Source organism: Papio anubis, chromosome 8 (genome assembly GCF_008728515.1).
Source record: "Papio anubis isolate 15944 chromosome 8, Panubis1.0, whole genome shotgun sequence".
NCBI classification, from domain to species: domain Eukaryota; kingdom Metazoa; phylum Chordata; class Mammalia; order Primates; family Cercopithecidae; genus Papio; species Papio anubis.
In genome coordinates this window covers 71,519,067-71,537,338 of record NC_044983.1, presented here as the reverse complement: position 1 = coordinate 71,537,338, position 18,272 = coordinate 71,519,067, and the positions used below count along the sequence as shown (strand labels likewise).

Sequence of the window (18,272 nt, the reverse complement as noted above, 5' to 3'; positions counted from 1 at the left end):
ATTCTTATTTAACTTAAGCAAATAATTATGTTGCCACGAAAATAAGAATAATCAATAATAGTTTCTAAATTCTGGAGGTATCAGGGCAGGGAACAAATATAAGTGTTTTATTTCTGTTAACAAAAGTATAATCTACTAAATTGCCCCAAGTATAGATAACTTAAAAGGGAAAGAGAGTTCTTGTATCTGAAAAATAGAACATAAAACATCCAGCAAAATTCTAAAGAAAATCTGTAATCATCCTTTACCAGTCAGTCCACTGAATCGCATGTAATTAATTCGTATTCTACTTAATTTTAGACTAGATGTTTAATGAAGCTGTCAGCTTCTACCCTTGAGTTCTGGAAACTCTTACTCAATCCAGTAGCATTGTTTGGGGTGTGATAAATATTCTAAGTACTAAATTACTGGAGGGTTTGCAGCAACCTCAATTCTTGTCTCCTCAGAAGAAAGAATTTAACTGTGGGGTATGAGGCAGAAAAAGAGACAAGGCAACTTTCAGAACGGGAGTGGAAGTTCATTAAAAAGCTTTAGATCAGGAAAGAAAGGAAAGTATACTTGGAAGAAACCAAAGCAGGCTAATTGAAGGACAAGTGTGGCGTTTGACGTTTTGACTTGGGGTTTTACATCCTAGCACAATTTTGGGGTCTTGAGTCCCTTTTCCCATGATTGCTCCCTTAGGATGGGCCGCCTGCATGCATGATGCCCTCCTTGCGCTTAGGAGGAGAGCATGTGCAGTGTGTTTAGGAAGTTGTACACATGCCCGCCTGAGGCTTTCATCCCTTTTGTGGTGGAATGGCCCCAGAAGATCATACTCCACCATTTTGTCTCTTAATGCACATGCTTGAGCTCACTTGCACAATTCCTGAGATTTTATTGGAAGTTGATTACCAATTTCAAGTGTTTTTATCTGTTTGGGAAATTGCCTCTCCCTGGTACCTATGATCAATTATCACTTTAGTGTGACAGCTGTGGACCATCAGGAAATTGCCTCTCCCTGGAACTTGCTGCCAATTTTCATTTTTAGAGAGGCAGTGCGATAACTGCTGAACCATCACCTGATGGTTGCCTGACATTCCTAGTGGGTGTGCGGGGGAGCCCTCTCCTGTCCCACTCATATCTGGCTAGATACCTACTGTAACAGTACAGTCTCAAAATTATTTACGCAGTGCGATCATGAACCATTCTGTTCAGTAGCTGATAGCCAATACTTTCAGAGAATAATTTTAGAATAAAACAAGAAACTAGGAACAAATTCCTAGGAATTTCTTACCATTTCTGAAATAACTGCATTTTATCAATCCATATAGTAACCTAGGAGGCGTGAAGTATCTTTTCTTATTTGGCAATGTTTCCCATGTCACTCAAGTATCAAATAAACCAAATTATTTTTAACATTTCTCTTTATAAGGTAAAAGAATAAATGCTTTAAGATTTTCCAGGGGCCTTTTGCAAAATCTTAAGGTCAGTTCAAGAACAGGAAGATTTAATTTGCTGGGCACGGTTGCTCACACTTGTAATCCCAGCACTTTGGGAAGCCAAGGTGGGGTGATCATGATGTCAGAAGTTCGAGACCAGCCTGGCCAACATGGTGAAACCCCGTTTCTACTAAAAATACAAAAATTAGCTGGGCATGGTGGCGGGCACCTGTAATTCCAACTATTCAGGAGGCTGAGGCAGGAGAATCGGTTGAACCCAAGAGGCGAAGGTTGCAGTGAGCCTAGATTGTACCATTGCACTCCAGCCTGGGAGACAGAGTGAGACTCTGTTTCCAAAAACAAACAAACAAACAAACAAACAACAAAACAAAACAAAACAAAACAAAAACTTTAAATTTAGGATTTTATTTTGGAAAGGCAAAATTATAAAAACAATATAGAAGAAAAAAAAATTTGCTCTTTTAAAATTCAGGCGTCTTGATTCTCTTAAATACTTAAGGACATAATAAAGGTTAATATAAAGCTAGGGAAATTATTCTCATAGAACATAAAATTTTAATTTCCTAGGCAGATTACTAAAAAAGTAAACAAAAATCCTTCGCAATCTCTTATTAAGAAGAGACTAATATAATACAAGAAACTAAATTCAATTTTTGTAATAGTACTCTTTAGGCTTATTTTTTTTTTTAATTTCTGTAAGTAAATCCATTCATTTTTACCATCTTTGATCACCATGAAGTTTATTTTCCACAAATCATCTATAATTTTCTATGCTTATTTTGTATTTGTCCTGTATTTTCCTCTTTCTCCTTCTGGAATAGCCAGTATCTTACTTTAGGACAAAATTGCTCTCATTTTCCTTTAAGAAACCAGATCCTTCATATTCATTACCTTTTCTTATCAATGACACAACTTACTTTCCTTGTATCGTTTTCATAGAACTTTCTTTACTATTTTAGGTGGTTTCACTTACAAACGTCAATTATAATTTTTAATGCTTGGTAAAATTTTTACACAGAAAACTAGGAAGTAAACCTTGTGAATTGTCTGTTGCATACCAGTATTCAGTATCAGATTACAAGCACTTCAACTTAAACTTATGCCTAGCTATTAATGTTTCAGTAGTTGATCTTTGTTAGAAATAATCTAGATATTTAATAAGTGTCTGTTACTTAATTTAGCTTAGCATAACTCAACAATTTCAAGATATTAAAACAATATTGAAACTGTTAATAGGCAGACATAGTGCAACATTAAACAAAGCCAGCCGTCATCGCAATTCAACTGCTGGCTATTTTTCAACACATGAATGTTAGACTTCACCACAAATCAAAAACCTAAAAAAAGTTAAATACATGTCTTATAAAAGTTTACTGTTGGCCAGGAGCGGTGGCTCACGCCTGTAATCCCAGCACTTTGGGAGGCCGAGGCGGGCGGATCACGAGGTCAGGAGATCGAGACCATCCTGGCGAACACGGTGAAATCCCCTCTCTACTGAAAATACAAAAAAATTAGCCGGGCGTGGTGGCGGGCGCCTGTAGTCCCAGCTACTGGAGAGGCTGAGGCAGGAGAATGGCGTTAACCCGGAAGGGGGCAGAACTTTCAGTGAGCGGAGATCCGGCCACTACACCGTCTCAAAAAAAAACAAAAAAAAAAAGTTTACTGTTGTGCTTGAAACACACACGAGGTAATAGATATCAAGTCACTCATTTTTATTGCCTCTTTACTTCTATACTTGTTCTTAGGTTGAATTTATAATTTTTATAGTCTTAAACATTAAGTGGAAATAATATTACCTTATTGCACGAGACAATCCAAGTAGAATAAAAACATATGCTCATATTATACTTAATGCTGATAACTCAGAAGATAGAGCTGCTTATATTAAACCAATAATATTAAACTAATCTTATTTACCAAGATTTACCCAAGACGTGTACTTGAAAAGCACTTGGGCTAGTTTCTGTATTTCTGGAAACGTTGAATTATATTAGCATTTATTTATCTCCAAGCCAATAAGACTAGAATCCTTTATGAGATTCTACAAATTAACTTGGTAATACCATCGGGAGGTAGAAAATATCATACACAGGCATAGCTTAAAGATACTGCATGTTTAGTTCCAAACCACCACAATAAAGCAAATGTAATAAAACAAGTCATATGAATTTTTTTGGTTTTCCAATGCATATAAAAATTATTTACACTATTCTGTAGTCTATTAAGTGTTCAATAGCAGTATCTCTAAAAATCAATGTACATAATTTAATTTAAAAAATACTGCTTGCCAAAAAATGCTAATGATCATCTAAGCCTTCAGTGAGTTGTAATTTTTTTGCTGGTGGACATTCCTACCTTGATGTTGATGTCTGCTAACTGATCAGGATGGTCATTGCCAAAGCTTGCGGTGACTGTGGCAATTTCTTAAAATAAGTTGTGCAATACTACTTGAAAACATTTTATCCACAGTAGAACTTCTTTCAATATTAAAGTTAATTATTTCAAATGCTGCCACTACTTTATCAACCGAGTTTATGGAATATTCCATATTCCAAATGACTTTGTTGTCATTTCAACAATATTCACAACATCCTCACTAGCAATAGATTCCATCTCAAAGAAATCACTTTTCTTGTTCATTGATCAGAAGCCACTCTTCATCCATTCAAGTTTGATTGAGATTGCAGCAATCCAGTCATATCCTCAGGCTCCACTTCTAGTCCTAGTTCTCTTGCTGTTTTTACCACATCTGAAGTTACTACCTCCACTGAAGTCTTGAATCCCTCAAAGTCATACATGAAGCTTGGAATCAATTTCTTCCAAACTCCTGTTAATGTTGATATTTTGATCTCTTCCCATGAATCACAAATGTATTTAAATGGCATCTAAAATGGTAAATCATTCCAGAGGTTTTCAATTTACTTTGCCCAGATTCATCATAAGAATCATTGTCTATGTCAGCTATATCCTTGTAAAATGTATTTCTTAAATAATAAGATTTGAAAGTCAAAATTACTCCTCAATTCATGGGCTGCAAAATGGAGGTTGTGTTAGCAGGCATGGAAACAACATTAATTTCCGTGTTCATTTTCATCACAGCTCTTGGGTGACCAGGTGCATTGTCCATCAGCATTAAATATTTTGAAAGGAATCTTTTTGTTTTGTTTTTTCCTGGGTAGTAGGTTTCAACAGTGGATTTAAAATATTCAGTAAACCATGCTGTAAACAGACATGCTGTCATCTAGGCTTTTTTGTTCCATTTCTAGAGGACAGGTTGAGTAGATTTAGCATAATTCTTAAAGGCCTTATGATTTTTGGAATGGTAAGTGAGCACTGCTTCAACTTAAAGCTACCAGTGCATGAACCCCTAACAAGAGAGTTAGCCTGTTTTTTAAGTTTTGAAGCCTGGAATTGACTTCTCTCTACATATGAAAGTTTTCTTCCAATAGAAAGGTGTTTATCTACAGTGAAAATCTATTTTTTAGTATGGCCATCATCATCAATAATCTTAGCTAAATCTGGATAGTTACTTGCTACAGCTTCTACATGAGCACATGCTGCTTCACCTAGCACTTTTGCGTTATGAAGATGGCTTCTTTTTGTAAACCTAATAAACCAGCCTCTGCAAGCTTCAAACTTTTCTTCTGCAGCTTCCTCACCTTCCTCAGCCTTCATAGAATTGAAGAGAGCTAGGGCCTTGCTCTAGGCAAAGCTTTGGCTTAGGAGCATATTGTGGCTGTTATGATCTTCTATTCAGACCACTAAAAGTTTCTCCATATCAATAATAAGGCTGTTCTGCTTTTTTATCATTTGTGTGTTATCTAGAGTATCGTTTTAAATTTCCTTCAAGATATCACCTGGGGGTAGTTGGAGATAGGAATTTGACAAGATATTGAGGGTGATTGGATTTTGGAAAGAGGAATTTGACAAGATATTGAGGGTGATCGGATATTGGGTGGGAAATGATGATTAAATTGACTTGATTGAATTACTGCTAAAACTGGGCTCTTGAGGACATGCCCCCTGAAGGGCCCAAATTGAGAAAGGGCTTCGAGAAGTCTTTGCAGAGTTTGGTCAAGGAGATAATTTTGTCACTTAGTATAATATCCTTTGCATTAAATGGCACTGTAATTATTGTTGAATTATTACAATTATTTTTACACTTGCCTTCATCTGCATTTGTGCAAATTCTTAAAGGCATTCTCTTTCAAGCTGATTTTCTGTTTACAAAACAATCTTACTGAAGAATGGCTTCAATTTTACACTTCCCTTATTAACATACTTCAAAGGCCAACTTTTTTTCTTGGCAAAAGCAAATCTTAAATTATTAGGTGGTAAGTAGGCAGTCAACCTTAAGCAAACCTTAAATTAGTGCTTAGCCAAAGATACAAAGGACCCACAGAATTTTACAAAGGTGGCAGAAGAAGGAGGGGGATTCATTGCATCTTGATTGCTGAATCTAGTCCCCTAGGTCAACTGTTGTAACTCAGATAACTTTCAAGTCAGGCAGGTTATATAAACAAGTTTTGCTCTAACACAGGATCTCAATAATTTTCTTTAGGCAGAGATACTCCTTGAATAGTAAATACATAGGGTTATATTTCATGAAATATGCAATCTCTTTATTTTTCTCTTCAGGAGCAAGAGAAAAATTGTGTAACACAGACAGTAAGTAAAGCAGACATGAGGGAATAGCAGTGACTATGGTGAATGGATAAAATATATCTTCTTGAAAGGGCTAGCTACTCTTTAGTTCCACCTGATTATTCCCATATGAAAATGTGTAACCACTGCTGCCAGATAGCCTGACTTTTTAAGAGAAGTTATATATTCATATATTAATAGGAAATCTTTAGGCATTTAAATTTTGAGAACCAATTCAAAATCATCAAAAACATCTTTCAGGTGACTGTGAGATTCAGATGCCCCAGCCTGAATTAAAAATACATATAAAGAGGGCTGACATCATGAAGTAAAACAAAAATTCTGAAAAACAACATATTTTAATGGCTGCTGTGAGAACTCTGTCACTGACTTAAGGTCCATAAAGTTACAGTTCAGAGTAAGGATTAAACTAACCTTTTTATCAATTAAGTAAAAGTGTACTTTTCCTTGCTTAGACTGACAGTTCTCTAATTTAAAAACAATGGCTAGGGACATAATTGAAACATTCACAGCTCAAAATTGCTAAGTAAATAGGAAGATTGTTTGCTAGGAGATGAAAGCTTTCTAAATGATAGGTTCTGAGCTTCCAGTGAGAATCTAGGCTTAAATAAAAGTATACCTTGGAATTCTCCTGCCCAGTGGTGGTCATTTGCTCAGGGGGAGTTGCCCCTGGATGATTTAGGTAAATTTAATGTACTTCAATCCAACAAGGAAAAAAAAAAAATACCTTAATGGTATTTCAGAAAGCCACAGCGTATTCTCTGTCTTCACTTTATCTCTTCCTTCTTCTAGTCCACGGAGCTTTTAATGACACAGGAGAAAATTATTATTAGTAGTAATAATCTAAATAAATGTTACTTTTTTAAGTTGAAATAATAATTTCAGAGTAGTGGTTAAAACTTTAAGATTTAATGTCCTTTTGCTATAATAAATATTTTTTGACATGTGTAATGAAATAAAATTCATAGGTAATGTAACATATTTTAAAAATAACATTTAAAAATAACATTTAAAAATAAGCAATGTAATGCCTTAATTCAAGCATAAAGAAAAAAAAAGAAAACAATTCGTGATATAAAATAAAATAGTATACATCAAAATATGTTAAACATCGAGGGCCTTAAAAATACTCTCTAAAATTTCCAAAATGCCCCTGCAAGGCAGAACCATATGAACTGAGAACTATCCTGGTATATTTGAATTTGTGGTACACACATACTTTGCCTAGTTAAGTGTTTTCCACATAGAACTGAGGTTCTTATGCCATCTGTCTACTGAGATGCTTCAGGTTAAGGATAGCACATTAGAATACATTTTTAAAAGCTGACAATTCACATTATTATATTTGATAACCTGAAAAGGCTTGCAGAAGTGAAATGCATGTAATTTTGTTTATCCTAGTGTTCCTCAAATTTATTTGATCACAACACGTCTTTTTCCCATAAAAATTATTTTTTCTCTGCTGTTTTGCTTCACAATATGGAATTTTCAGTTTAGTAGTTTTCCTAGGGGAAGGATCCATGGCACGTATAAAGTTAAAATACATTAGGAATAGGTGTCTGTGTTAGTCAGTTACAGGACTGTGAACTATCTAAGAGATTATGCTTTAAATATCTGGGTACCTTTTAAAATCCTCATCTTTTCTGGAGGGAATATAGTAATTTAAGTGATAATTTATGGCACAGCTAATTCTCCAGCTGTACTGTTTGTAATTATTATTTTTTATATACTATCAATTTAATCTGAAACACATAAGTACTGCTTTGCTAAGCACAGGCCCTGAGCTGAGTGAATGGTGAGTTTGATAAATTTCTTAGCCACAGGGAGCTTATTTTCTTCAAAATATTGCAAGATCCTTTTGGTTTTCCACCATGTTTAGCAAATATTAAACAGTTGGTGAGTAGTTGTTGATTCCCTGATTTTTATGTTTGAAAGAGCTGTTCATGATTCTAAAACATAAGCATACTTAGATTAAAAGAAGACATACTGTATTTTAGGGAAGCCATTACATTAATATCATCATCATTATCATCATCATCACCTAAGTTTCCCTATAAATGGCACAATACAAAGTTCCTACAAAAGTTGTAATAATTAGCCATACCATTAGAGCAAAATAACTTGTGAAAAAATACTCCTTTTCATCTCTGTCATCATCATCATCATCATAATCATCGTCATCTTTATCATCTTTAGCAGGTCCTGCCATTTCCAATGTTTTATAAACATATAAAGGATGGAAAGGCATAATTATCATATCAACAAGGACATTATCAATGTCTAACATTTAATGAATACTTACTATATTCCAGCCACTGTGATACCTTTCTTACATGAATTATGCTTGGTAACCATCACAACAGCTCTATGAGCTAGTGGTAAAGATAAGGAAACCAGTGAAGAGGGATGTTAAATAATTTCCTCAAGGTCATACATTGAGACCAGGGTCAAACCTCGACTCTCACAGCTTTTGACTCCAGAGCCCAAGCTCATAAGCTAAAGACCGTCATGAAAAGAATTATGATGACTGTGTTTACTCAACTTTCATACATGTACTTGTAAAGCTGTGCAGTTGCAACATGAATTGGTCACCCAAGCTCTTCATGTATTGGTACAAGAAGTCATTCTCAAAGCTTAGGGACGTGACCTTGTTCTGAAGTTCTAAGACTCAGTTCCTTAGGGGAAAATGTATCTCTGTGTGTTTTCAAAAGGAAAACAATTATATCTAGACTTTTCCAGCATCCCTATGATGGTATCTATCTCTCATCCATTTAATTTCTTAGCCTGATTTGGAGCCTGAGGTAAAGAAAATAATCCTAGGTATTTTGACCTCTTCTCACCCCTCTTCTACCTCTTCTCTGATTTTATCCTTAAATGGATAAAGGCTGATTTGTTAATATGGTTACTTTCTCACATATTAACAAAAATATTTTAAATATACTTGAAGAAAAGAGATATTTATTGACTAATGAGTTCAAGTTTGGAAGGTAGAGTGAATGTGAGTTATTTTTATATAAGCTTACAAAACTTAACAATAGCAATAAAAATTTAAGAGCAAGAAATTTAATGTCATCTACCATTTGAACGGTTCCCTACCAAGGATTGGTCTACAAAGATGAGTGTTTTCTTCAGTATCAAAAGTGAGCTATCACGACTATTAAAGGAACAAAGGCAGCAGAATTTTAAAAGGTACTGGCTAAAAGGAGAAAAATAATTGCTCATTCGCTGATCTTTAGATCATGTAGTTCAACATCTTATTTCACTTACAAGTAAGATTTTAACATCTCATACACTTTCTCACTTTTTATTATCTCTCTATACTATGAGTTTTATTGTGTTATAGATAAAAATGAGAGAAACAGAAACAAACTCCCTATACTCGGAAATATTCACACATGATTATTATGACTCCAAGGTTTTAATTCATCTACAGGATTATATATTTTAATCATTAGCACCTATATGTTTACTTCATTTTCTTAGAATCTATATGCAAACTTTCAAAATACACACATTCACAGGATTTGCAGCATTTTGGAAAATTATAAATACCTTTAAAAATACCTTTATAAATTAAAAATTATAAATACTTAAAAATTACCTTTATTTCCAGCTTTAAATTTTATAAGCTATTCTGCTTTCCATCTACCATGATTCTGGCATTTTCCCAAGTAATGTGAAAACAAGACTGTACTACATTAAATTTCATTTGTAACATTCCCGGTCACGGCTATATTCTATTAAGATTTCCCTGTAGCTTTATCCCATACTTTGGTCTGTCTACTGTTTTCAAACCAAGGTATGGTTGAGAGTTTACTCCTGTTTCAAGGTCATTTATACAGAAGCTAAATGAGATTGGCCCTAGTATAGATCTCAGAGGAACTATATTTGTTACTTCTTTTTTCCCTACAATCTTCTACTCACAATTGTGGGGAAGGGCTGTGTGTGTTTGTTTGTGTATGTGCATGTGTGTGCATTTCACTCTTCCTTTTTAACTTCATTCTCAGATACAATTTACTAATCTATTAATACAATACTTTATTAACATGAGCAAAGAACTATTATAGAAAAGAGAGTATAATATTTATTCCAATGGGAACAAATCTATAAATGCATCTATAATTACATGTTAAAAATCAAGTAAAGAAAGAAACATATTGAAATGTATAAGGATCAAAATAGGTAATAAAACTGTGATTACATGAACATCTTTACATACTGTTTCTAGTTGTAAACAATAATCAAAAATTTAGCATCCTCCTTTTATGTTTCTTTTTCACAGAATTTAGCCCTCTACTTTGAAGGTTTCATTTGAATATGATTTTAAAAGTTTTGAACTAACTTTTTATTACTTATAAGGACTATTTTTAATTATATGTATTATTTACATAAAGTGATGGTGTTATGCTTTGTAACATCTTAAAAGATTTAAGGACTTGAGAGTTTATCACATTTATCCTTAAAAGACACTGTACTGTAAAACTAATAACTTCTAATTTGTTATATTTTAGTGGTGGGATTATGAATCAGAAATGTGAATTGTTAGTGCTTTCCTTAGCACATAGTTAGAATAGTTCATAGAAAACATTTTTTTTTTTAGTTAGAAAAGTGTAGTCTTATGTATTTATAAGGGGTCTTATTATTTTGGGGATCTGTATTTGCAACCATAGATGATTCTGAGAATTTACCTTTTGCCACCTTTATTTATTCCTGGGACACCAATGTATATAAAAGAGATCACGGATACTTTTTTCCAACCATTGTTTGGCTAAGGAATTGAATGTGAAGTGTCTTTTCTTAGGAATATCTGCTTTGCTACTTTAAATGCTCGTACTTGAAACGCCCATGCATTCCTGCTTGTAAATGGCTGTGTGGAGAGACCCTAAAACCACATGGAGAAGAAAAAAAAAACCAAATGAGCTCAGCCTTCCCATAGTCTTTGCCAAAACACAAGGTATATGAGGGGAGCCCTTTTTGACCCTCAGGCTAGTCCTAGTTAAGAGCTGAATACCACTGATTGATCCACGTTGATGCCTCATGAAATAGAATACTCTCCCAGCCCAATCCTATCTAAATCTCTAATGCCCAAACTGTGAGCATAATAAGATGACTGATTTTTTTTAAGCCAATAAATTTAGGGTTAGTTTCTTATGCAGCAACAGGTAACTGGAAAACTACCTTTCAGATTGTATAAAAACATTTATTATACAAAATATAGTTTCCATGCATTTACAAATAACTTATTCTTCAAATAGTTCATTATTTATTCAATAATAAACTAAAAGTCTTGTTAGCTTCTTTTTCTGTGTTCTCCTAACTAAGTGTTTTTTACAGTCCTCCATCATAGTTCTTTTTTTTTTTTTTTCAATACATTTTAACTGTTACTTTATGTGTCCTGCTTCTTTGTTTAGACTATATGTGGGTCTAAGATCATGTGTATTTCTTTAGTAGAATAATATGAGGTTAAGCAAATACACTTTTGCTCGGACAGTCTGAGCTCCTGGTCTGTGTAACTTAACCTCAAAAAAATTCTCAGCCTCTTGATGTGTAACATGAAGGAATGAATAATATTTAATCAAGAGACTTTTAAAGACTGATTAGAATGATCTTCAATACAGAATAGCATAGAAAGTTCTTTAAATATTTTGGCTTACTAAATTTTCTTCTCCTAAATTTTATTTCTTATCAAGATAAAGTAACTGTTAACTCATTTCCTATCCCACCTAAAATAATAAAAAAGGAGATAATATATATGAAGCAACAGTTTTCAGGATGCTGAACATCAAACAGCAAAGAACAGTGATCTTCAAAAGACAGAAGACAAATCAAGTGGTGCTAGGAGTGCTCTACCTTACCCTGAGGGTCTCCTTGCTGTGACAGAAAGAGGGGGAACACAGGTTGCGTCCGATGGTCCATGAATTGAGGAGCTGGAGCTGAGACAGATCAAAGCATCGAGTATTCGTAGAAGTACTGGAGATGAGAGCACCTCACCGAGAGAGAATTCTGGATATCTCAGGGTGCTCCTTTCTAGTATTCAATGGAGTACTGCTCAACACAAGCATGTGAAGGGGCTACCTCATGCCCAGGTAAAAAACAGCTGAAAGGATTGCAAGTTAACGGGACATAGAACTCACCCAGGGCCAGAAATAGTCCTGTTTTCATCAATGAGACTGAAAACTTTATGACTTAAGGAGCACTGAGTAGCATACATAGAAGAGTCTTGCCTAGCGGTGGGGAGTAGTTATTCCTGGAATAGGCACTGTTCCAGTCCCACCTAACACATCTTGAAAACAAGACGTGAAAAAATTAAATCATTTCTAAGTTACCTAACCACATCCAATGAACACAACTCAAGAATATTTACAGATTCACAAAAATGCCCAGAACTCACATAGGTAAATTTACCATGTTTGGCATTTAATAAAAATTATTAAGTTCTCAAGAAGCAAGAACATATGCCCTATAATGAAGAGAAAAATATAGAATTAAGTTCAACTCACGTAGATGTTAGAATTAGCAGAAGATATTAACGAAGTTATTATAGTTGAATTACACATGTTCAAAATATTAACTAGGGATATATGATATATATCAATCAGTCTTCTTGTCATGAAAACTACGATGTGGGAGATGACAAGAAAATACACTGGACAGAATCAACAGCACATTAGATAGAAGAATCACACTTTTGCAATTAATTAATATGCTTCACACATCTAAAAATAAACTTTTTAGAAAAAATAGTTATATAGAATATAAACTTAGAGTTAAACAGAAAAGAATAGGGAAGAGAAATAACATGTTTTGTAGTTGTATACTGTCCTAGGTACCTTGCACATATCTCATTTTATTCTTAAAATACAATAATTCTTACAACAAAAATAACCTCATTTGATTCTCAAAATAATATTATCCATGTTTTTAAAATTAGACCCAATATTACACTGCTTGAGATGATAAGAGCCAACATTTGAATATTCTGGCTTTCTAAAACCAGAATTATTTTGGTTTATTTCTCTGCTCTCCTGAACTATTTCCTGGAAATATTCCATTTCCCACTATTCTATCTACGTTCCTATCAACAGGAAAGACAATGATAGGCAGGGAGGCACACATCTTCCAGTTTAGGGCAAGACTGTGATATTGGTTCACATAAATACTGCTTATTTTTTATTGGACAAAATCTAGTCATATGCATACATCTATTTAAATGGGATGCTAGGAAATGTATTCTTTAACTGGTTATCAAATCAATAATTGGCTGTTCTTACAGGCCCTGCCACAGCTTGCTCTAAATGCTGCAGTAGAACTATTCAATTCAGTAAGCTGATCCCCAGAGTTCATTGATCCTCACAGTAAGAAACAAACTAACAACAACAAAAACAAAAGAAGAAGAAGGAGGAAGAGGAAGAGGAGGAGGAAAGAGGAGAAAGGAGGAGGAGCAGGAAGAGAAGATGGCAAGAAGAGAAAGAAGTAGTTGTTTATCCCCATAGTCAATGACAAAAACTCATTTGTAAAATTCAAAAATACTTAACACATGGTTCTCCCTAGCCAATAGATCTGTGGCATTGTACAGAGAAGAGCTAAAGAAAATACCTCCTTTTGGAGCAAGCAAAAACAGAAATAGTGCCTAAAGGAAGTAAGTAACCACTGTTGTCATGGCCATTTACAAATCAGATAAATTGTGGCTTGTAGTCTAGACTTTGTTAAATGTCACCAAAAAAAAAAAAAAAAAAAGTCATTGCAAAGATTAGTTTACTTTGGTAATGTTAAACTTTTATAAATTTCATCTCCAGAAGCTGAAATTTAAAACAGTGGTATTATAAGAAAAGATAATTCCTGAAGTATTTTAACCAATTCATTAAATAACAAGGAAACAAAATCCCCGTAAAGGTAGATCCTAAATAAATATTATATTTTGAAATAATCCTCTTCTTAAAAAGTATCACTTGAATAATCATTTTCTAAGTTAGAATGCAATACATTTCAATGAGAAAAAATTGGACAAATGTTTTAGAACCTCTATTCAATTTATTGACGGGGTAAATATCACATACAATTTGTATAATTATTTAAAGACGATCAAAAGGGACAAAATAACGTTGAGGCGTAATGTGATTCAATTAATATTTTTTTTTAAGTACAAAAGTGAGACATATTAGAGAGAGGAAAAATGATTGGAAGCAACCAAAACCAGGGCTCAGAAGACAGCATCATTTTTCTTCTGTTTTTTTTTTCTGTCTGAACAGAGCTTTGAGTTTCAATCTCATCCTTTACCACTATCTTTCTCCCTTAAAGCTATAGAGGGAAGAGTCAGGGGGATGATAAGGAATGGAAGATAGCTGAGGGAAATGATAAATAGGATTCTAAAATCTTATATAGTTAAAAAGAAGTTAGTATAGGGGTACCTTCTATATTCTAAAGTATGTGAACTTAGCTATACCTCAGAAAATTTATCCCATGTTCTCAAAAATCTTTGTTTCATTTTTACTTTAGTTATAATTTCAGATAATTTCATCCTTTTGTTCATATGGTGTTTTCCATTTTTTCTTAAACCTATGCCACATAAATAAAATAACTGCAATTTTATCTCTATCTATCTATCCATCTATCAATCATCTATAGTTAGTTGAAAACGTGTATGGAATCCTTTTGCAGTTCATAAGCACGATGATTGGATTTTCACACTCCTGTGTGAAATGTACCTTCCTCAAACCTTGTTATAACATCAGCACATTACCTAACATGGAAAAAAAATGTATACAGAAGAAACTTATACCATAAACAATAAGTAGCTTAGAAATACATTTTTCTCAGGTCCAGCTAAGACATAATGTGTCGTTCTGGCTAGCAAAACACTATGATTTCAAGTATTTTTAATTTTTCATTTATTGTTCCCAAAATATAAATGGATATGGCACAAATATAAATCAAAAGCATAAGATTAGATTCCTGGGCTTATGATAAAGCCCTTAATCCTGCTTCCAAAATTCCCATTACAATTATCTACAAACTATTAAAATGTGAAAGGAAAATGCTCACCCATATACTAGAAAACTGGTGGAATTTCTGCTAGATATAATGTCAAAGACACCAATTTGAATCAAATCAAATAAAAAAAGATAAATCACTACAACATTATTTAGCAACATGTTACATGATCCCACTTCCTCAACTTTCTTTCAAGTACATAGTATTTTTAGTCAGTATTAAGAGTAAAACCCTAAGTAGACTCCTTCAAATGCTACCCATTAATTTAGAAAGGAAAACTACACAGCCTTCATTAAACATTATTTGGATCTCTATCACCATCAAGAAACAAGAACATTTTAAAAACCGTCATTACCAAAATTAATTTCTTCCCACAATGTTCCTGGGTGACTGAATCATCAACTGGTACCCTACTAGGAGTCTCCCTTTCATCTGAGGTCACCCAATCATAAAAATTTCTTTGTGAAAATTTTGATTGGAGAGCCATACTTATTATCAACAAAAGCCAACTCAAGTATTTTATTAATTTCAAGTCAATATTGGCAAATATATGCAGTTTATTAAACTGTATGAATTTGATGATGCAACAACATAAAACAATTTTTTTTTTCTCCTTACAGCACTCTTCTCTATTTGATATGGTTTGGTTCTGTGTCCCTACCAAATCTCATGTTGAATTGTATTCCCAATGTTGGTTGTGGAGCCTGGTAGGAAGTGATTGTATCATGAGGGTGGTGTTCATGAATGGATTAACACCATCCCCTCAGTGCTGTTCTCATGATAGTGAATTAGTGAGTTATTGTGAGATCTGGTTGTTTAAAAGTGTTTAGTGTGCACCTCCCACCTACCTCTCTCTCTCACTCCTGCTGTAGCCATGTAAAACGTGCTTGCTTCTCCTTCGCCTTCTGCCATGATTGTTAAGTTTTCTGAGGCCTTCCCAGAAAGAGAAGCCACTATACTTCCTATACAGCCTGCAGAACTGTGGGCCAGTTGAAACTCTTTTCTCTGTAATTACCCAGTCTCAGGTATTTCTTTATAGCAGTGCAAGGATGGACTAATAACACTATTCAAAAGTTATTCCTAGAGTAAATGCAGAGATTAAACAATCACCAAACATCCAGTTGTTGAAAAATATGACAGTCTTTCCTTGGGGCATCCTGTTTTCCATGAGTTATTCACGTGGGACTCCATTTTGCTTGGCATGTAATGGTAGGAAGTCCCCTTCCTCTCCTATTTTCCTCCTACCAAGAACTCCTAATTTTAACCTTTTATTTTTTTCCTCGGGCCTTTATGTTTATAGACAAAAATCTGTGTTGTGTTGGGTTATGGTTGGGGATAGCACAGCTTGTTCAACCAATTCTTAAGTCCCGAGAAAGGAGTTTAGCTCCAAATGTCTTTTTATTACTTACGTAACATATGTGGATTTTTTTCCTTGGCTTCAGCCTCTAATTCCCACTTCTGTTGCAACAAGAATCTCACATTCGACATGTTCTTAGACATGGAGCCTTTTGTAATTCAAAGATACAACAATGCTGTGAAAGCATTCTGCAGCCAACAGTGTTGGAAGCAACAATCTGATAAAAATTCTTAGAGAAGTCATCAAGAAAGAGAATAATCCAAGTTAGGGAAGAACTATTTAGACATGAAAAATTGGCTTTCTAAATTATTAATAGTGATGATGCATCTAAAATAGATGCTTTTTTACTCCCTCTATCCATAAGTGGAATTTATTTTCTCTTCTCTTAATTCTAGACAGCCTATGTGATAGCCTAAACAACTCAATATGGTGGAAATGATGCTGTGTCTGTTTCTGAGTCCAGATTCTTAGAGATTGGCACCCTCCGTTTCCTGACTCCTATGACACTTGCCATGTATAGTCTACTGCCCTGACACTACCATTCTGAATAGACCATGTAGAAAAATTGCTTGGAGCAGTCCAGAGACTTCACAAAAAGAAAACACTTCTTAGCCGTCCAGCTATCCCAGGCCCCAGGCCACTGAAGCACCCCATAGAGAGCCATGATTAAAAAGACAAAGCTACCCCCACCTGGACCTCTCCAAACTGCAGATTCATGAACCAATGTGATGATAGTCGATATTTTAATCCACTTGGTTTTGGGGTTATTTGATACAGAAGCAGAACATATAGTATAAGCAGAACATACAGTACAGAAAATAAAGTAACATATAGAAAACAAACCAATAAACTCCCTGAAAGAAATGTTTTAAGAAAGTGATAAAAATTATGAGAACATTATAGCTTTGAGGTAAAGATATAGAAAACTTGACATAAAAGTAGAAACTTGAGAAAGAGAAAATATACCTTGCTCTTGTTTCTACATGATATGGCCATAAATTTTATTTCTCTAGAATATTTTTCAGTTTAAAAGTCATAAATCTGTTTCAAAGGAAGGCAGCCCATCCCTTTAAATATAGAAGAATAGAAGAAAAACACAGAAACATGAGAAACATTGTTATATCTCATATACCTGTGTTACATCAAATTACAAAGAGTATAGAAAATTTGAACAATAAATTAAAGTTGAGTGAAGTCACATTTGCTTTTGAACTCCCCAAATATGATATGATACCTTCTTCTTTCCAAGTGTTCATTAATTTTTTAAAAAAATTGATATTTCACGAGGCTAAAAATAAAACATTGCTAAGTATAAGACTGGGAAACTAAAACGTTTCATTCTCTAACCATGTTATTAAAAATATATGTTAAAGTTTAAACAATGCTTATAGAACACTTGGAAATAACCCCTTTTCTCCAACACTGCCTAACACATGGTATAGACACCCTCTAAAACACTTTTCCATATCTGAAGATTCATTGATGCAAAAAAGGAAAGTAAAATTACAGTGGCAAGAAAAAAACGTATGTGAAAACTTTGAGACAAAAGGCACAATTTTACTCATAAATAGCTTAAATAGCTTACTTTACTAATAAAGCATTAAACTTTTTAGATAAAAATTAATTTTATTTATTTTAAAAATGTATTTTCCATTTTTATTTCATTTTGAAATAATTAAAGAATAATGATATATGAAAATAAATAAACTAACAGTTTAAGTGGTTTGAAAGTAAAAAATTAAATTAACAGAAAATAATAGAAAAGGGAAAAACTAAAAATAATGTTGAAGTAAATATATGCAGAAAAAAGCAAAAATATA

The 18,272-nt window shown here is 33.8% G+C and overlaps 1 non-coding gene across 1 annotated transcript; it reads left to right on the top strand.

Annotated features, from left to right (window-relative positions):
* Positions 1–14,750: 14,750 nt before the first annotated feature.
* LOC116268770 lies at positions 14,751–14,850 on the top strand. Its single transcript, XR_004175935.1, has one exon. It is a non-coding gene; the product is annotated as a small nucleolar RNA U13 (small nucleolar RNA).
* The last annotated feature ends 3,422 nt before the right edge of the window (positions 14,851–18,272 follow it).